Below are 22,028 nucleotides of genomic sequence, written 5' to 3'. Positions count from 1 at the left end.
AAATATGATGATTATGAGACAATTGAAAGGTGGATAAGGAACTGGTTAAAGAAGAGACAACAATGGGTCATACTGAGAGGTGAACTGTCAGGCTGGAGAGGGTTATAAGTGGAGATCCCCCAAGGGATCCGTCTTGGGACAAATCACATTTAATGTTTTTATTAATGACCTTGACCTTTGGGAGTACACTAAAAATGTGCAGACCAACACAGAGTTGGAAGGTATTTCCATTAAGGAGAAGGGCTGGGATTTCATACGAGAGATCTGGATGATCTGGAAAGCTGAAATAATAGAAATGGAATGAAATTTCATAGTGCAAGTTTAAGGCTATGCATTTAGGTGCTAATAATACATGTTGCTATAAGCTGTGGATTTATCTGTTGGAGGTGACAAAGGAGGGCCAGATGGGGAGAGCTCTGAGTTATTAAAGAGAATCCTTTCCCAAGAGTCTGGCTGGTGGATCCAGGTGGTTTTATATCCCCTGCCTCATCCCCAGCAAGTGTAACCCACACACCCCCAGGGTATGTCTAGACTACATGGCTCCATCTACAGAGCCATGTAAACTAGTTTACCCGGCATAGGCAAAGAAGTGGGGATTTAAATAATCCCCGCTTCATTAAAATAAACATGGCCGCCGCGCTGTGCCGACAATCAGCTGATCTGGCACAGCGCGGTAGTCTAGACGTAGATCGGTCGGCTGGGGAAGCCTTTGCCGACCGATCCCTTATGCCTCGTGAAACGAGGCTTACAGCAAAGGCTTCCCCAGCCGATCGATCCACGTCTAGTCTACCGCGTTGTGCCAGATCAGCTGATTGTCGGCAAAGCGGGGTGGCCATGTTTATTTTAATGATGCAGGGATTATTTAAATCCCCGCTTCTTTGCCTATGCCGGGTAAACTAGTTTACATGGCTCCGTCGACGGAGCCATGTAGTCTAGACATACCCCTAGTGTGCTTACTGAGCAATGCAAGTGGTACCTGGACCACAACAACAGTTAAGATTAAGAGACCTCTACACCATGGGCTGGGAGCAAACTGGCTTTTCGCTCAGAGGGTAGAGGCTCCTACACTCTGCTTCAGAGATCTCAGGTTCAAATTCGCCTGATGGTGGTTACACAAGCACCTAAGGATCAGAGGTCTGCAGCTCCCCTAATTCCACCAAGGAAGCACACACTTCACTTGACTAGGGCTGTCTGCAGACCTACAGATTGAGGTAGGATTTGGGTCTCTTGGGAAACAAGCAGTGACTTAACAAAGATGAATAGTTTCCTCACAAAATTAACTTCATGTAATTGTAAAACAACTGAATGTGGTAAATAGAAATGGACCCTGTGTAACACCCCAACCCAAAAAAATTTTTTTTGAGCTGAAAGGAAAAATTGAACAATTACTTTAAAGGTGATACATTCTCCAATGTACCAGCAAACATATCCCAAAAGCTGTCACATAAGGATATTCCATTCACGAGACAAAATTAATATATGATGAGATGACTCTTTCATCTCAGCAGGCACACTCAAGGGGAAAAAAAGCTCTGAATATGGATCAAGGTTTAGGTATTTAAAAGGGTAACTCAGGTATATGTAGTGATGCAGAAATGTTTGTTGAACTGAGATTAAAAAGTGCTATAATCATGGTCTTCTTATAATGCAATTTCTTCAGAATTAAGAATAATTGTAAAAATCGTAAGTTCCATGAGCTTTTTTTAAATGTTGGTGCTATATTCTGAAGCCCTCAGAAAAACATTTTTTCCCCTCATTTTGGGGGTTGACTGACATTAATATCGCATGTGTATCTAAAGAGATTCAACTGCCCCATATAGAATATTTATACCTACTTGTCCAAAGATTCACAACTAAAGGACACACATCTTCTCATTCTGTTTTTCTAGATATGTTTCAGTGAAGGGGCCTCTTATTACATCAGGGAATACCAGAAGAGATTAGGTATATCTGAAGGGGGATGGAATGGAGGAAATGAATTATATAAAGTAACAAGTACGGTATTTTCATGGGCTTTTTATTTATTTCTATTAAGGTGACCCTAAGCTAACTTTAATTTGCAAGATTCACAAGTGCAGGAGGCATTATTCAGAATATATAAGCAAACAAGCCTGAGAATGGGTTTAAGCAACATGCTACAACTTCTTTTAACTGTGACATAGCCAAGAGATTAGTAACTGAATCCTAGACAGGAACAGGTCCATTGTGGCAAATTTCATCTTCAAGCTAAAAGTAGCAAGAATGCAAGTTGCACCCTGTATAGCCTTCCAAATAAAGTAATCAGGCTAGATAACTGGAAATCCTCTTGTAGTGGGATGAGGGTACAAATGCGGGGGTCTCTGTCTTTCAAGCAATTTAGGATCTAACACAAGTTGCATGAGTGTCATGCTTGGGTTTACCCAGGGAACAATCATTTACAATCCAGCACTCAAACCATTAGATACCGGCAAATTTTGCAATAAATTCAACAGAATTAAATCCCATGCGGTGAAATGAAAAAGTCCATGTGCATTTTTTTTTACCCTGTGAGAAAATCCTGACACCTTAAGGAGGCCAGGCCCATGGGAATCCTGGAAAACCAACCCATGTAAACTACAACAAAAGCCAAGTAAGGAGGGTGAATGGCACAGTTCAGGTGCAAGATGGCAGCTTTGGCCTATGAAGAGCCATTTATAGACAAGGGGAAGGATGGAGGAACCCATCAGGCCATGCCGTCTTCGTGAACTGGCCAATGAAACACAAAAGTAGAGGTAATGTCCTATACTGCCCTTTCTCTTCCCATGTGCCCCGTGTTGCCTCTTCTCTTCACTTATAGTCATTGCTTTCCATGAAATCAACATGGAGCTTGGAAAAAGGAGGCTGAGAGAGGCCCTCCCTCGCCTGCAATGTACATCAGGACTCCAAGTCTCTGTCAACTGACAAAGTCCTTACATCCTTCTGTTTGAAATCAAAAGAGGATGTCATCAGCCCACCACATGAGAACGTCTGAAAACAGGTAAAACATTAGCCATGAGGGAGTTCACAAAAATATCTATCAAACTAACTTTGCTACTAATGATCATGAAAATTAATCATTTTAATGAACTATTTTCATAATAAAATAACCACAGTACTCCAAACATCTTAATTTCAGAATCCCAAAGGTATTACATAGGTACGTATTGTTATCGGACAGATGTGGAAACTGACTCAAAGAAATGAAAGGATGTACCTAAGATTATACAGCTTTGCTGGCAGAATTAGGAATGAAACCCACAATTACAGACTCAAGACCTATGTTCTAACTATTGATGCCCTGTGTTTTCCTCCGCCTAATCCAACATGGAACTTCACGAGATGTAATAATTGATTTTTTTTTTTAATTTGCTGGGGTGGGGGGAAGAGTTACATGCCTAAAAGAACACAATGGGCCATGTGAGGACAATACAATTAGGATCCGTTTTACAGTTTTTGAGACATTTAAACACATGAATATTTGCCAAACAGAGGCCTTGATTTAAGAAATCATCCTTATTGAGGAATGGCACTTATATGTTTAAAGTTAAGGACGTGTTTAATTTAAACATATGCATAAACAATGTGCTTTCCTGAGCAAGAATGGACTTGGTTAAACAAATACTTAAGAGCTATTTTGAATCAAATTATCCATTGGGCCACCAGCCGCAGAGTCCCTTGCACTGTACAGGTGAGTAAATATTGAACATATGGATAAGTAAATAATATGGAGAAACTAGAAATTGAAAAGAGAGTCTCAGCTTTCATTTTTAAAAGAGTTTACTATCTACCTTTTCAAGACTGGAGAACAGAAACCAATCTAAATCCATGTAAAAATCTCCTCTATCATCTGCACACAATTTATATAAAACAGCTAAGCTTCTTGTCCAATAATCCTATTTAAAAATGTTTAAGTTGTCCCTACTCACAATAATGGACAGGAATAGGTTACAGGTGAGGGGCAAAAAATGTCTTAATTGGTCCCCCAAAATATAAGACACATCCTGCTACCAAATATAATCATCTGTCAATATGCATGTGCAGCACTCATTATCAGTACCTAGAAAAAACTGCCTGCCTATAGGCTAGAGTGGAAAATGTTGTTGACTTTGGAAAGGTGGGGGTAACATCCGATACAGTTGCAAGGCACTGTATATGCTCAAAAGTGGGTTTTCCTTCATATTTCCACGAGCAATAAGCAATTTAGATTAGCCCTCCAGCACAGGTATATTTTTGTTTCTACTGGTAGAAACAATAACAGATATTTTATCAACCACACATCTCAAGAGTTCATGTAAATCTACACTCATTCATGGAGGTCTGGATATATGACTATCAAGAAAACTAAGAAGCACGTTTAATTTAAAACAAAGCCTCCAGTTTTCCAAGCTACCATCAGGATTCTCAAGCCTCACACACCGTCCATATCCCAAACATAAATGTCCAAGGAAGTTAATATTCTTATTACTGAAGGCAAAGGTATTTTTATAACCTGCACTTTTTTTCAATACATGACAAATAATTGCTTGTTCAGTTGAAGATTACAAAGGTGCACAAAGAGAAGTGACTGTCCTAAAAAGCATGACCACATCAGGGGAAGGAATCGACCTCTGTCGTAATCAATGAGTTCTTATGATTTAGTGGGGAATCACTTTTCTGTAGCTCATATGCTATACAATTTTATTTTATGATAGTATCTATTTCTTATTATTCTACCAATAGGTAGTAGCATGAAGAACAAGAAGAGTATTCAACACTTATACAAAGTTCATCACCTTCACAGTGCTTTTAAAAACAACACTCTCAAGAATTACAGTTAAATTTTATCCTACCCATTTTCCTGATAGGAAAATTGAGGCCAAGAAGTACATCTGCCTTACATAAAAAGCTGGTGTCCGAGCTAAAATCTGAACTTAGGAGCACAATCCTCTTGATCCTGTCTCAGATCATTAGTTCAACCTTATTTCACATATTGTTTACCTGTTTTATATACAAAATCTAAAGTGAAATCATCATAAAAACCAAAAATGTTGCTCAACCATTTTATCTCAATATTTTTTGGGATGATCTTTTCTGCGTCCTACAAAGTTTTTCTGCGAATAATTTGTTGGTAAGTAAACAACGGTCGGTTAACACAGAAGCTCTACAAATGTCATACATGATGAAACCAAAAGCATGACAAAGACATCTGTCTATAATGCCTATAAATGGACCACTAGCATGGATTTTGCCTGCTATATTTACAGTCTGACTCATCATACTTATATGTGAATGTTCCACAAATGTTATCTCAGAAGCCTAAGTATGATCAACATGAAATGGCATGGGAACTTTTTATCCACCTCTATTATTGTACAAGATTGTAAACTGTGAAGCAACCAAGAGGTTAACCACTGAGTTTCTGATTTAATATCTGCAAACTTTAAAATGCATAGGATGAGATTCTGACTTCTGTTGTACAGAGTAAAGGCAGAGTACCTCCACTGAGGCCAATGCAGCTAATCCAATAGATATAGGTATAAATGAGTTCAGAACCTGACCTAGAATGTTCAAGCAGCCAATAATAGCAACAGCAGCTATTTCATAATTAGGTATTCATCCAAAACCCATTGGAACCAATAAGAGTTTTTCCACTGAATTTAGTAGGCTTTGGACCAGGTCATATGGCTGAAACAGCAAGTTATGTGCTTCTTAATTTAATGACGAATGTAAGACATACTTTCACTGTTCAATGTTTTGAAATGTTCAGTATTCTGAAGCGGTTTGAAAGTGTAATGTGGTCATTGAAGCACCTGCACCATTTTTCACATTCACTGTGCACAAATCCACATTTTACCTTAACAAAGGATCTGACAGCATTGGTGCTTATGTAACTTAAACCATCAGTAAATGTCTCTCTCAAATACTAGACAAAAATGACAAGTTTATCATTACATCCTTGCTGCAAATGGACTTTTAATTCAAATATTACTAATAAAATAACAACATATACTACAAACTGTAACTAGTGGGCAACTATGAGAGCAGCGATGGAAAACTGGAAATACAGAGCCTTAGCGAAACAATATATATCAATTACTCATCTGAAATGCCTGTTAGAGAACCCTGCCCTACTATTCTGTTGTATCTTGAATGCTCTATAAAAAAAAGGTATATATTTTAATGAAAAGAGAACCTCCTTTGCTGGGTTAATATATTTCAGTGAGTTTATAGAATAAAACCCTTGTCAACAGTTAGACATAGTTCATGTCTAATCCAGGCCAACACCCCCTTCCCCCAATACCTAAACGTTTACAAAAGAATAACATATTTTTAGGAATTGAAAACAAACTACTTGCAATTTACCACAATGCTTCCCAAACAACGAAAGAAAATAAGGAATTGCCTCTGTTAATATGTAAATAGTGACATAAGCATGTGACACATGATGCCAATAGTTCAATTTTATTTCATACAGCTGAAGGAACACAATATATTCACTGCTGTTATAAGACTGTTTTAAGTGGAGTTATACATACCTGCCCATACCAACTGTATTCCAGCATTGTAACTGTAGGGAAACCAAGCCTTAGGAAACTCAGAATAATTTTGTGAATACAGTTTCATGTAATACGAAGCATACGCCTATGCTGCTACTTTCCCTTTCAAATTCTGCAGTCTAAACTTTTTACTTAGCCACCAGCACTGCTACAATCATAGCTTTGTTGAAGTGTTGTGCTCTTACAGCTAAAACCTGTTGATAATGAACCTGAACCCATTATTTTGAGTCAATGAATTGAAAGAAATAGGGCAAAGAATGAAAGCCACAGGGCCAATTACCAGCATTCTTTGATGTATTACTTGCTAGCACCCACCAAATCACTTTGTGTCTTTGTCTTGATCCCTTCTGTTATTCATTAATTATTCTAGAAGGGTTAGAGTTCAGATAGCTAATTGCAGAGACAGTCTTACTTGGTGGGGATTCTCCCTACATTGACACTTTCCCCAACTGTGCCCAGCCACCTTGTATTATGCCAATTAATCCAATTCTTAGCATTTTTGTACGGCCTTCCAGGTTTTGTTAAAGCTTTGCCTAAAATATTTTCACTAAGGCTACTATGACAGAGGCCAAAGCAGATTTAAGAACTTGTTTGCTAATATTTTACAATTGTATTATCTCCTTCCATGGAGGGCAAGAGCTACAACAACCTGATTTTCTTTCCCACATTGCTACAACTCTACTCGCAACTGCTGCAAGTTTGGACTAAATCTTTTACGATACAGAAACAGACAGATTTAAGAACTAATTGGCAACAATTTTACAATATTGCATTCTTTCTCCCCCTTGGAAGCCACTGACAGCAACCAAATAATAATGGACTGCTTCCTCCTTTTTTTAACCTTTGTCTGACAGCAAGTATACTGAACTGTACAGGTCTTTATATAGATACATGGATAGATGCGTCTATCTATATATATATATATATATAAATAGAGAGAGAGAGGTGTATCTATATCTAGCTATAATAAATAACTTCTGGATGTAGTCTGTTAGAAAAAAGAAACAAGTTGTTTTGTTTCCTGAATAGAGCTAGTCAAAACATTCCAATTCTAAATTCTATAATTTACAACATGGGACAATTTTAAAAGTGGAAATAAAGACAGGGCACAGCATGCTTAAAGGGCCTTCTTTTCATTTGAATTCATATGAATTCAAACTTTGCTAGCCTGGGAAAGTCTACTCCAACCAGAAATGGCATGTCCAGCTGCAGTGTAGACACACCCTTAAGAGTATATGGAGGCTTAGCTGAAAACTAAGCTCTTAATGTAGACATTTCACATGTACACAAACAGTTTACCTTTAAGGAGGTCCAAACTGTGAAGTAAACAAAAAATACAGTAGTTGCAAGGAACATGCTATACAACTTTAATATACTCATAATTGTAGGAATTTAAGTAATCTTTCAGATATCTAATTATTAGCTTTTGGAGTACCATTCATTGTTAATATTACATGATGCTGTCAATATGGGTTTCTGTGCAAATAACAACTAAGGAACAGAATCCCTTTATTAGATGTGGGTTCATCATTAACAGATATAGTGGCAAACAGCTGAAAATGGAAGCTTTGAAGATGTTTAAGCTACAGCAACAAAATGGAGCTTTTTATCATAGATCTGTTTTCAAAGCAAATTTTAGCAGTATTTTGGCATTTTTGACAATGTGCCTGCTAATCTCTGTCACCAAGTGACAGAAATCCTGCATCCTACATGCAACCAGCCCAAAAGAAGAGTCCAATAATTAAAAGCCTTACATAAGAATCTGTGTAACACCCAGCAGGATAGGCTACTTGAAAAAAATTAAAGGAAAAATTTGTTTACAGATTTCAGTTTTCTGCCATAAGAACTTAAATAAGTTAAGGAAGGTGCTTTTACCCACATACAAAGGCAAATGCCATAATACAATATTAGTAATAACATCTTTTTTAGATTCATCATATTTTACACATGCATCCAGAACCACTCATGTTCTATCTTCAGCTGAAACCTCATGTAAATTATTTCTGGTTTGTCTAATCAAGATGTTGTCAATCACCTTTCCTTTTAGATTGACCTGTTGGCCTGTCCAATGCAAAAACACTCATTATTCACAAACTCAGACTTATTAAGTGTTCACTTTCAAACTCAGACTCAAAAGCTACAGTAACATCAAAACTTGGATGACAACAAAGATCTCTGTGAAATAATTCATTCTTACATAAACATGTCCATGCATAGAGTAAAATCTTTCACATTCTATGACTTACCAATTCCTCATTAAAAACAAACAAACATTATGTTTCTATCCCATAATACATGATTTAAAGAACCAAGACATGAGTCTCTCTTTGCAATAACACAGCAATCTTTTCATAAATGAAAATGAAAATGAAGCTAGTACAGTAGACTTCCGATAATCCGGAACCTATGGGATTTAGGTGGTGCCAGATTATCAAATATGCCGGACTATCAGGAGGTACTATAAGCAGGTTATATATATGCTGTATACATTATATACTGTATATAAAGTGTTCTTAACCCTTTTTATTGTACATACTGTATTCAGTATACTGTAATATTTTCATTTTTTTAAGCCTTTTTTACCCTTTTTGCTCAGTTCAGCTGCTGCCGCTGTTACCTTGTGACTCATTTTTTTGCCGAAGCTCACTCACTAGGCTCTTGCCATTTTGATGCCGGACTATCAGGAGTGCTGGACTATTGGATGCCGGACTATTGGAGTTTTACTGTATATAGCAATTAAGAGCATGCATCTGACAAAGTGGGTCTTTGCCCACGAACGCTTATGCTCCAATAAGTCTGTTAGTCTATAAGGTGCCACAGGACTCCTCGTTGCTTTTGCAAATTCAGACTAACATGGCTACCCCTCTGATATTATAGCGATTAAGTGTTCTATAATTGTAAAACAGAAAATAGCTTGAGTCAGCAATGCTACTTATACAGACTTGGGCTTGAGACTGAGTAAAAACTATATACTGGACTATTCTGTATCTTAATTCTCACAATATTTGGCCTTTTTCTTAAACCCCAGTTCCCGACATTAGCTATATGGAAATCTCAGCTTTCATTTTTTTAAAAATACATTGTTATGCCTCACGGGTACACAGAAAAGCTTGAAAACATCAATCCTAAAGATTAATATTCATATTTATTATTTTTAAAATCTCATCAAGTGTTAATTCCCCCAAAATAATGTGATTGGCTTACCTATTCATTTTTGAATGCTTGAAGTTGGCATTAGCAATATAGTATATATTACATAATAAGCAGCACAGACCAGGAAGTGCACACCAGGAAGGAACAGGGCAAAAGTGGCTCTGTACCTTTTGGATTCAGGGCTATTCCAGGCAGAAATGACAGACCCTCTTCCCCCTGTTATACATTAAAGCCATTCAAATGGCTGCTGTATCCCATCTGCAGGTCCCCTCACCCCACTCCTCCAGAGTCATGACCCTGCTACCAGCCCTAGCTCTGGGAGGGCAAGGTGGAAGTATTGCAACTATGAAAAGTTTGTGGACCCCTGCTTTTAATCCTGATTCTCCATTGCCTTTCACCTTCAGTAGATGTTTAAAGCTACACAAAGTGAATTTAAAGCTCTCAGAGTCCAATCTGGTCATATTTTTCAGCGAAGTAAATGACAAGTTAAAGTGCAAAACAGGGGAGTATTGGGTCATATTAACAAATAAACAGCAATTAATGTCCAAACTATATACGTGCTGACTCACATAAGAATCCACACAGGGAATCCTTTGAACTACCAACCAGAAGATACAGATCAGCTATGGGGACATGACAGCTTCTGAGTGAGAGATAGAATGAATTTGCTACGACTGACCAACATATCTCAGGACACAAGATTCAGAACAGCCCTCCAATGATCAGGAAATGTTCCCAGACACCATTCACTGTGGAGGGGCAGAGCTGGCCAGAGGAACCCCAAAAGTGGAAAGTAATGATCAAGAACAGATTATGGCAAGGGTGGCTGAGCAATGGACTGCTTCACTATATACCCAAGGAACTCTGTTTCACCAGGGCTTTTCTAGAGTCACAGCCATGAGGGTGGCTTTCACCCAGTGGCAGCCCGTCAATACAGGCAAACTAAGCGATCGCCTGGGAGCCAAGATAAACGGCCATTGAAGGCTTTGGAGGCGGGGGTGCCGATCGTGCGTTTCACCTAAGGTGCCAGTTGCCAGCAGCTCATCTAGGGATGCTCCTGCTTTCGCCCAGAGAATGCATAGGCAGGATGCTGGTATAAACACCATCTGGCTTCCCAGGGTGACTCCCACAGCAGGTGTAGCATCCCCATTGTAATAGGGAAATAGAAATTACAACCTTGTTCCAAGAGGGATAAACCTAACTTTCTTACTGGAATATTTGAGTCCAGGGTATATTATGACCCATTCTTCTTATCAATATATTGCTAGATTTAACACCTAGATCTTGGAAGTTTGGATGTGCCTTCAGTCAATAAATAACATATGACTTCTCTTAGACTGTAATCTCTTTGGTGCAGGAGCTCACTATATATTTGTACAGTGCCTAGTACAGCAGTGCCCTGATCTGGCTGAGGCCTCTAAGCATTAACACGATATATAATAATATCTGACAATGAGCTCTTTCAACCCTGGAAGAGATTTTCAAAAGATTTGCTATCTTATCCTTGAACTGTGCATCCTTAGGCTAAACATCTTTCTTTTCTAAAGTGGTAACAAATTAAAAACACTCTTTAAAATAAATGAGCTACTGTAAAAATTATATGAATGACTACCTTAAATTCTTATTTAAAATGGTGTTGCCCAAGGTTATCTTAATGCTGAATACTGCAAGACAATTTGATGGTTTTGAAACCATATACATTTCTGCATTCATCTTTTTCTTGAGACAATGTGGATCAGAAACTGGGCTTTTCTCCTCTCCATTGCACCTTATTATTAGATCCTTTCTCTGAGCTAGTAAGCAGTATGTTTTGTTTATAAATGGCCAAATCCTTATATTCTAATCAGGCAATATTTTCACTGAATGGGAATTTAACTTAAGTAAGGGCTACAGGATTTTGTATAATAAAAATAATACTTTGCTTTTCCACACTGTGTTTCATTTAAGGATCTTACTTAATTTTCCAAGCATTGTTTATAGTATACAAAACTCACAAGAAATAGATGAAATGCTACAGGTTTTCAGGTATGCGAAGAAATACTTCTTATACTTCAATGTCTCCCCCAGCACAAACAGAGTGACTCATTACTAAATGTGACAAGTTTATACACACAGGTAAAGCCATTTATTTAGTGTACTGTCACAACAACTTACAGCATAAAAATACTTTGAAGAAGAAAAGCAGCAAATCACTACTAAATGAACATAGGCTGACAAAACAGGAGTAGTCAGTGCAGTAACAATAAACAAGATATAATAGTAGTCAGACCTCTCTAGTCTGGCATGCTCTGGTCCGCAACATCCATAGTCCAGCATGAATTTAGTTAGCCAGGTGTCCACTTACCATGTGTGTGGCCAAATTTCCTGTGGTCCCATAAAGTTTTACAGTCACCAGTCCTGGCTCTCAGTGTTCTGGGCTGTTATGTAGCTCTAATTTACCCCTAAAGGACTTCTAAGAGCCCAGTAAGCAGTGGAAGTGTTGGTAATGCTGCTAGACAATAGTGACCTCCCATGGTTTGGCAAATTCTCTGATTCGGCACTGGTCAGGTCCCAAGGGTGCCAGACTAGAGAGGTTCAGCCTATTATCCTTTTCTACAGCAACAATATTAACAAAGGTGTCTGTCTGCAGATCTGAAAAAAAAAAGAGTTTCACAATATCAAATAACCCCCCTAACAAATCAGGAAGAAAGTAAAGTAGGACCTACTATGTATAGTTTTAAATGAAATAGCTACTAGACATAGTGCATTTCATAAAATATCAACAGAAGCAATGATCAGTAACATAACACAACAGTTGCCCAGTAGGAAGCGTGGCAGTAGACATCCTAATAAGAAATGTCCTATTTGTAGGAAAGTCAGCTAAAACTATGTTAACAATAATCATCACCATGTACAATCACAGTTATTGCATTGCACATTCCTCAATACTGAGGAAAATAAAAACTAGAAAATAACTTTATAAATAGAGATACTGACACATGCAAACTTGATGAGGTGCCCATGCCAATATATTGTCAGAAAATGAGTAGTGGAAAGAGAGAAAAAAAATTAAAATATTCTCAGCAGAGTGGAGAGAAATCATGAGACCTCAAGTATCAAATCTCAAGTGCATGGATATAAAAATTGTACATTCAATTGAGTTTGAAAGTTAGTGTGTGGAAGCTCAACCTTTTTAAATGATTAAAGTTTGTGAAAAAATAGAATTAATCAAACATAATTTTTGCCTTGTGTGATCTACTTTCTAAATAAAATGCAGTAATAGAAGACTTTTATGATGTATTTAATTAATTTTGTTGCATAAAATACATAAATTACATTTGTTTAAACCCTTAGGTAACTCCATTTATCTCTTTACCTAGGAAAATTCCACTCCCACTGAGAAACTGGTTTCTAAAAGACCTAACATACACGTCACCGTGTATGTTAGGTTTTTTAAGAGTGGTAATGAAAGCCAGTGAAACAAATGACTGGGTTCAACTGAAGGAGATTGCTGGAAAAGCAAACAAGACTAAGAATATGCCCAGATTCAGAGAACCTTAAGCAAAGCAATCAAGATAATCACTTTCATCCTCCAATTGTGGAAGAAATAATCTGGAGCTAACAACAATGCTGTTGACACTAGAGAGTTTCAGATGAAGAAAATTTCAGATACACTCTCTTTTCTACACCATTTGTTGGTTACTATTTCATTTAAGACATTGTGCCAACAGACAATGGCATGGGCTAGTTTCATCTTCCTGGAAGCCTCTGTACATAACTGACCTGCCATGGCCCACTCTGCTGCTGCTTCACTCTTATTGATACTCAAGCAGTTTTACTCTAGCTAGCTCAGGTGTTTCTACACATGCTGCAATCACACCCTCCTAAATGCAATGCCCAAATATTCTTTGCCACCTTTGAAAATCCAAGCTATAGTGAGGTGCTTAAATATGTATTTAGTAGACTAACTTTAGGCTTCTAGTTTTGAAAATGGTGGCCAGTGACATTTTCTCTATCTTCTTACATATTTTAAATTGCAAATACGTACAAAAATATAAATATTTGGTTATAACGTCTTCTCCTAACTTCCTATGTCATTAGCTTTCTTACCTGCAAGGGGCATAGCATGGAAGGATCCTTATACACCCGATGAAGTCAACAAGCCTCAACCAGAAATACCTTGTAGAACTGGATAATTGTTTCGTTAGGGCAGGGACGGGGTCTTCCTTTGTATTTTAACAATGCTTCACATAGTGAGGCCTTTGGATGCTACTGTACCCTCATCTGAGATCTTTATAATGAGTCATGCCACCATGCATACAGGGCTATTTATATATGGAAAAGGACAGATTGTGCATGTGTGTGTATATGTGTGTGTGCGTGTGTGTTCGTGTTCAATATTATTAATAATGAGGAGGATAAAAAGGACAGGAATCCATCCCTTCTAAAAGAGAGTCTCTTTGTATGCTTTTCCATTTTTAATTAAAAAAAAAAAAGCCCAATGAACCTCATTTCTTCCAGATCTCCTTTCCACAGAGAAGTGTTTTTGTATTTTTTTTAATCAATGTGCATAATGCAGGAGAAGAGGTTTCTAGCCGTAGAAGATCATCACATTTTTAGAAGCAAGACTGCTGTTATCACAAGAGTAGCCCATTAACTGTGGTGATAACTAGCACAGCAGTGTGGGAATCACTTCTGAGATGTCATCAGAGCTTCTGCTGCTAGGATGTGTGCTTAAAATAGCCCTGCGTGCATGGAGAAATGACATAGTATAAAGATTTCAAATAATGAATACAGAAAAAATACATTTTTCCCATTTTGTGTGTGATCACATTTAGGTTCCATTTAAGTTATATTTCCTAAAAACAAAATTATACCTTTCATTTTATGCAGGTTTTTTTAGAATAAGAGGCATATCTGCTGAGACAAAATCTCATCACAGTGGTATGGCGAATGCGACTGCTTTAGAAACCTTTTCAGAGTCATTTTTCTTTTTAAAACCAGAGTGATATTTTCCCTTGTTAACTTAAAAAAAAAAACTCTACTCTTTTTGGGCCTAATCCAATGCTTGCAAAAAAGTCAGTAGGAGTCTGTCTATTGTCTTCGATGTCCTTTGGAACAGGCTGTTGGTCAGCTGGCAGTTCTCAAATGGCAGGCAGGAAACCAGCATTTATTTTATGCAGAACAAAAATAACGTAATAACGCAATACCACATCACATTTCCTAAGGGACTCCATTTCATAGGAACGTTGACCTGGAATCGATGTAGTCTAGATACTTCAGAAGAAGGCGAAAGAGCCCCATGGTAGGCAGATGTGGAAATAAGCTGAAGCTCTGAAGCACAAGGTTTAACATCCCTTCTAAAACGTTGGTGTCATTAATTGCCATAGCAATTTGATTTCTGCCCTTGAATTAATAGCACATATCATTTTACTTAGTAACATTTGCTCAGATATCATAACAGCAAATAGTATTTGCTTGAAACATGCCTCCCTGGAGCAGGTGTTGATTTTGCAGGGAAAGGTTTAAGTAACTTCTGCTGACTTGTTGAGACCAGTGACTATTTACCTCAGCTGCATATAATTCAAGGACTGACTCTCTGGAAACAGAGATGCCAAGTTGAAAAAAGAGGTGTCCTGTGGATCAAGGGCTACCTTAAGACTTCACTTGAGAAGCTTAGGTTCAGTTACTTGTTCTACTAGACCTGGACTATACTAAATGTCTTAGGATGGCAAAATGCGTAGCTGTATTCAGCTTACTTTAAGCCGAGCCGCCACAGCATCTACACTGCGGGAGGCTGACGGGAGCACATGCTCTCATTGGCATCCCTTATTCCTCGCAGAATGTCCTCAGTGTTTGATTTGGAGGGTCCACACTAGACCTGCTAAATTGAACACTGGCAGATCAGCCTCCAGAGGGTCAATCTTCTCTGTAGTGTAGACATGCCCCCAAAGACTTCCTAGTCAAGTCAGATAGTCTCTCTGGTTCTCAGGACTCTATTTGTAAAATGGGTCACACCTCTCACAGAGGCGATATGAGTAGAGTTAAACAGATGATGGCATTTGTGTAAGGGACTGAACTGAAAAAAAATCAGATCCAAATCAAAACCAGTTTTTTAAAAATATCCATTCAATTGAAAAAAAAAAACCTTTGAAAAAAAATTCATTTCGAATTGACCACAACTTTTCCTTTGACTCAAAACAATTTTTTCCCCAAGTTCTGTATTTCAGTTTGGATTGTTAGTAGTGTTTTTTTCATCTTTGTGGGTTTTGGGCCAAACACGAAAACAAAATGCCATTTCAAAATGTAAAATTAACTGTTGAAATGAAACACTGTGATATTTTCAAAATTAAATATGTATACATAAAAGGTCAAAGTGAAATATTTAGAATGGTTCTAACGTTTCCTATTTAATTTTAAATAGGAATTTATGAATAGTTTTGGTGCCACAATTTTTGGTGAAATAACTACTTACTGAAATAAACTTACTTTGCTCTAATTATTAAGACAAATGTGTCAAAGCTTATATGATACTTCCACATTATGGTGAGAGGGATTATAAAAGTACTTAGAATAGGTATTTAGACAGGTAGAGAAGAACCCCAGGATCATCAGTTCTGGGTAAAAGAATTGAGCTGATCTTTTAAAAATCCCTTTATAACAAAGCCAACTCCCTAGAAAAGAGTTAAATTGGACATTTGGTCTCTGCATAGCACGTAGACTGACTTTGTGGAGCATATTAGGAAAGAAACAGACTCAAAAGATCCATGTAAACCACATCAGAAATGGTACCTTAGACTTTAGTCCATACTGTGCTTTTTCAGCACATTGAACTAACCACCGTCTTCCACGCTTGCTTATCAGCTGCCATGTGACCTAAATCCTCCCATTTCAAATTCATTTTTTCTATCATTACAAAAATCAAGGATCTCAGTAAGGAGGATTCCACTGCATTCTTAACTTGCACTTGGTCCTGCAATTCTTTTCTATGCAGAACTCCCAATGGTTACACTAGGCTTTTTCTGTTGGAAGAGCAGGTTCAGGGAATTTGTTTACCTGTATATTTAGATATTACATAGCCTATATAGGACAGACTATTCAGACTTGTTTGTAAGTCCAGGTCCTTAAGTACAGAGTACCAAACTGCCTTTCACAACAGTAGACGTGTGAGAGAGAGGATAGTGTCAAGTATTTATAACTTAAATACGTGAAAAATCTGGGCTCTCCTTTGTCATATACACACACATCAATGACAGTAACATCAATGACTGCTACAGGCTCGTACTTATCTAAACTAGGGATGTAAAAGAGTAGTCAATTAGTCGACTACCCGCTAAGCCTAGGCTTAGTGGGTAGCTGAATCAACTACTCTCATTTCCCGCTCTCCCCTTGCTGCCTCTATATTGGGGGTGGGAGTGGGATATAGAGATGCTGGGGGTAGCTGGCTTAAAAGTGGGTCCCCCAGCACCATCTCTGTGGTGCGGGGGGGAGAGGGGAGTCAGGAAGGGGAGGTAGAGGCACATGCCAGGTCCCAGACCTACCCCCACTGTGGCTCTGCAGTTTAAATGTAATAGGAGCTGGGTTGCCCACTACACATTCTACTACATTTAAACTGCAGCGCCACAGTGGCCCCTTATCAACTAACCGTGTACTTGATACAAAATCTATAGAGTACACGATTCATCATTACTTGCTACTTAACATCTTTAATCTAAACACACTGGTTCCATTTCCATCTGGTTCCAGTTCCTGATGCCAGACATGTACCCAGAAGCCTCCTACTACCAGACAAGCCCAAGAAAGAAACCAACAGAACACCACTGGCTATCACCTACAGTCTTCAGCTAAAACCTCTCCAATGCATCATCAGTGATCTACAACCCATCCTGGACAATGATCCCTCACTTTCACAGGCCTTGGGAGGCAGGCCAGTCCTCGCCTACAGACAACCCACCAACCTGAAGTAAATTCTCACCAGCAACTATACACCGTACCACAGTAACTCTATCTCAGGAACCAATCCCTGCAACAAACCTTGGTGCCAACTCTGTCCACATATCTACACGAGCGACACTATCACAGGACCTAACGCCACACCATCACTGGTTCATTCACCTGCACATCTACCAATGTAATATACGCCATTATATGCCAGCAATGCCCCTCTGCTATATACATCAGCCAAACTGGACAGTCCCTATGTAAAAGAATAAATGGACACAAATCAGATATTAGGAATAGCAATATACAAAAACCTGTAGGAGAACACTTCAATCTTCCTGGACACACAGTAGCAAATTTAAAGGTAGCCATCGTGCAGCAAAAAAACTTCAAGACCAGACTTCAACGAGAAACTGCTGAGCTACAGTTCATCTGCAAATTTGACACCATCATTTTAGGATTAAACAAAGACTGTGAATGGCTAGCCAACTACAAAAGCAGTTTCTCCACTCTAGATCTTTTCATACCTCCAGATCAGCTGCTAGACATGGGCCCCACTCTCCCTAACTGAATTAACCTCATTATCTCTAGCCTTATTCTGGCCTGCATATTTATACCTGCCTCTGGAAATTTCCACTACATGCATCTGACGAAGTGGGTCTTTGCCCACCAAAGCTTATGCTCCAATACATCTGTTAGTCTATAAGGTGCCACAGGACTCGTTTGATCAGGAAAATCTCCCATTAGCTTTAGGAGGCCATTGGGCCATGAATCATTATAATCTTTGATTCTGTAAAAATTGGGTCCCTTAGACACAAATGAATGTACTGTAAATGGCACAGACCTCTTAGGCCTGTATAAGATATTGGGATATGTTTAAGACATAAATAGAATTATAACAAGGAGTAACGGTAGTTTGGACTAGGAAGCCTAGTCCGAACTACCTAGTCCATGCCGCGTGTAGCCGCGCGGCACGGGGTTCGAACGAGCTGGGATTTAAAAATGGCGGCGCCCGGTTTATGCAAATGAAGCCCGGGAAATTCAAATCCCGGGTTTCATTTGCAAGTGCGGTATGCCTACATTACCCTCCTAGTTCGAACTAGGAGGGTAGTGTAGACATACCCTAAGTCAATGGAAGTCCTTCTTGCCTTCAATGGTCTTTGGATTAGGTCCTATGGACAGACTGAGCAAATTAACAATCCTTAAGTTTGAGCAACATGAATTTGCTCAAATGTAAACATCAGAGATCAGAATATAGTCCTTTGTCTTTGTTTTCAATGTCACAATCAATGCTACTGGAGTCTAAAACAGGATGCCATATTGTCACAATTTTCCTGTTATCTCAAAAAGGCCAAACTGAGTATCTAAAACAAAATATGTCCTAGACTGGAATCTCATATGCCAAGTGTTAGCCTCGAGCAAATTTTTACAATGGGGATACTTAACCCCTAGGTACAGCTTCATAATGGGAATACTGCCAGATCCTTGACTATAACCAGTGCTACTGGGCACCAATATAATATTTAATTTACACTTCTTACAAAGCTAGCAATTTTTTGTTAATCTCACTGCCTAAGTGAAAATCTCATCCCAATTCGCTGCCCTTATGAACTCATAAATGGTCTTTTAACCACTGCTGTGATTTTCAAGTGGAAATAATAAAATGGCAAGAGTTAAATATTAATATTTAGTTCTTGCATTGTGCCTTTCTTTGATACCAATTACAACTTGAACTTCACCTAACTGAAAAAGACTGCAGACTTCACTCAATTAGCAGTAATAGGATTAAAACATAGCTTTGGAACTGAAGATTTAAATAGGAAAAAAAACCTTGGCAAATACTCACTGCATGTACCAAATTAATCTCAAAGTAAATATGCAGCCTTGGGTAAAGTTAGTGGAATGTAGAATGATTGGGGTTTCTTCTTCTTCTCCTTTGACAACTGGTACAATTTACAATTTGTGAATTATGATTAACCTAGAAAAGTATTTTTCCCCATTTGGCCTAAACATCCTTGAAATAGATATTGCTAGTCAAAGTAGGTTTCTTCACAAGCAACTGTGATACAACTCGTTATGCTCAAATAGTGTCCAGTCCTGCTTAATCACATTTTTATTTATTAATAGGGGTTTCTAACACTCCCATGTGTATTCATGTGCCCATTTTACAAGTGGTGCACAGAAATTAAAGCTATGTATCTATCTGCACTAGAGAACTGAAACACTAGTATTCGAGCCAGTACACAGCACTGGGTACCATCAGTGCTGCATATGTCCACATTACCATGTAGTTTGAGCTGCATTTTTACCCTGCATCCACTCTTCCTATTCACTACTGCAATTTCAATGTCCTCTGTGTACCTCCTGCCTGGGTTCCTGAATCAGTGGGTTGAGGGAGATTTTTGAAGGGCTTTGGGGAGGCCCTTGGAATTGTGCCAAATATATCAGTTTTCCATAACTCAAAATTGTTGGCCCCTATGTACCAAGGCATTTCTTGTCTTTGTCTCAAAACACAGAGGCCAAGATACATAGTCTGTGTTCAGTCCTTGCTCAGAAAGAGAGGTTTAGCGTGGAACTTCAAAAAAGCAATTAATACGGTGGTAAGTCAGCTACAGCAAACATATTCCATGTGGAGATGAGAAACACAAACCAGCAGGTAATGGTGTTTTGTTTGCAATAGCCATGTGGCCCCTGGCCTGGAAAAGATGACTCTCTAGAGTATGCAGAAATGATGGAATGCTGTTTTTTCATCCAGAGTGACAGATGAAGCAAGTTGCTCTAGAGATCTGGAATGAGCAGAATCTATAATGCCAGAATCTGGAAAGAGATTTTTTTTTGATAGCTCATCGACCCAACACTGTCATGTCAGACCAACAGGATGACAGTTCTACTCACTATACAAAAGTAAGTGGCAATTTCCTGAGGGAAACTGGTTACTGGCGATTTGAGCACAGTTTGGGATTCAGAAGGTCATAGTGGGTGGGGATGTCAGGAAAGTGGACGTGTCAATGTGTCAGAGGTAAATGAAGCTTTTGAATAAGTATGATAGCTTCTACTTGGGAATTGGAGAATGGGAGTGATGGCCATATTGGAAGGAAGTGAAGACTAAATAAGGGGATAGAGATGCAGCCGTGTTAGTCTGGTCTAGCTGAAACAAAAGACAGGATATGCAGCACTTTAAAGATTAACAAGATGGTTTATTAGGCGATGAGTTTTCGTGGGCCAGACCCACTTCCTCAGATCAATTTGTGGAAGAAAATTGACACAACCATATATACCAAAGTGATACAATAAAAAAAAAAAGTGAACACACATAAAATTGACAAATCAGATTTTAGAACAGAGGGGAGGTGAGAGGGGAAGGTTAGTGTCTGTGAGGTAATCACCCTTAATATCATTACCTCACAGACACTACGCTTCCTTCAACTTCCCTTATTGCTCATGAAATGAGGGTTACAGGAGTCTGAGTAAGAAGTCCTCCAGCTCAACATTATTTTGGAATAAAGGCTTGTACTCTAGATGTGCATTTTGTAATTTCAGAATAATGTCTGTTATTTCAAAATAACGCTGCTGTGTAGACGTGCCCTAAGTTAACTGTTACCACTCAAGAGAGAGATTTTGGAGTCATTGTGGCTAGTTCTCTGAAAACATCCACGCAATGTGCAGCATCAGTCAAAAAAACCAAACAGAATGTTAGGAATAATTTAGAAAGGGGTAGAGAATAAAACAGAGAATATCGTGTTGCCTCTATATAAATTCATGGTACATCCACATCTTGAACATCAGATATCTTAACATTGGAAAAAGTTCAGAAAAGGGCAACAAGGCACAGTCAAACTGTAAAACTCCTTGCCAGAGGATGTGAAGGCCAGCTGTTTAATAGGGTTTACAAAAAGGCTACATAAATTCATGGAGGTTAGGTCCATCAATGACTATTAGCCAGGATAAGTAGGAATGGTGTCCCTAGCCAATGTTTGTAGAAGCAGGGAATGGGTAACAGGGGTGGGATTGCTTGATGATTACCTGTTCTGTTCATTTCCTCTGGGGCACCTGGCTTGGGCCACTTTTGAAAGGCAGGATACTGGGCTAGATAGACCTTTGGTCTGACCAGTACGGCTATTCTTATAAGCCAATTTTTATAAAGAGGGAGAGGGGCATAACAATCTTCTCCTCAACCTACCCCCCACCCCACAACTGCATTGTAAAGTACTTCAAACTAAATGGAAAAGTGAATTGAAAATATTTGTTTGTTGTTTTGTTTATTGGTTTTGGGGTTTTTTGTTTTGTTTGTTGTTGTTTGTAAGAAAGACCTTTTTTCTGGCCTGACCTATTACTATTGTCCAAGACTTTTTTTTTTTTTTTTTTTTTTTACTGTTGACCCTTAAATCCCATGATCTCTGCCAGAAGATAGTAGCTAGGTAT

At 38.5% G+C, this 22,028-nt stretch overlaps 1 protein-coding gene across 8 annotated transcripts in view; it reads right to left on the bottom strand.

Annotated features, from left to right (window-relative positions):
• TFEC (transcription factor EC) overlaps positions 1-22,028 on the bottom strand; it is a 189,657-nt gene that overhangs the window by 97,341 nt on the left and 70,288 nt on the right. The window contains exon 1 of one of the 8 annotated variants that reach the window (XM_075929397.1): positions 1,836-7,361. The exons of the other annotated variants lie outside the window; for them this stretch is intronic. The gene's annotated coding sequence lies outside the window, so the exon portion shown is untranslated. Of the gene's footprint in view, positions 1-1,835; positions 7,362-22,028 lie in introns of those variants that run through there. 8 annotated transcript variants of the gene reach the window in all.

This window comes from Pelodiscus sinensis, chromosome 1 (assembly GCF_049634645.1).
Source record: "Pelodiscus sinensis isolate JC-2024 chromosome 1, ASM4963464v1, whole genome shotgun sequence".
In the NCBI taxonomy this organism is placed as follows: Eukaryota; Metazoa; Chordata; order Testudines; family Trionychidae; genus Pelodiscus; species Pelodiscus sinensis.
This window is presented reverse-complemented; position numbering and strand designations above follow the sequence as displayed.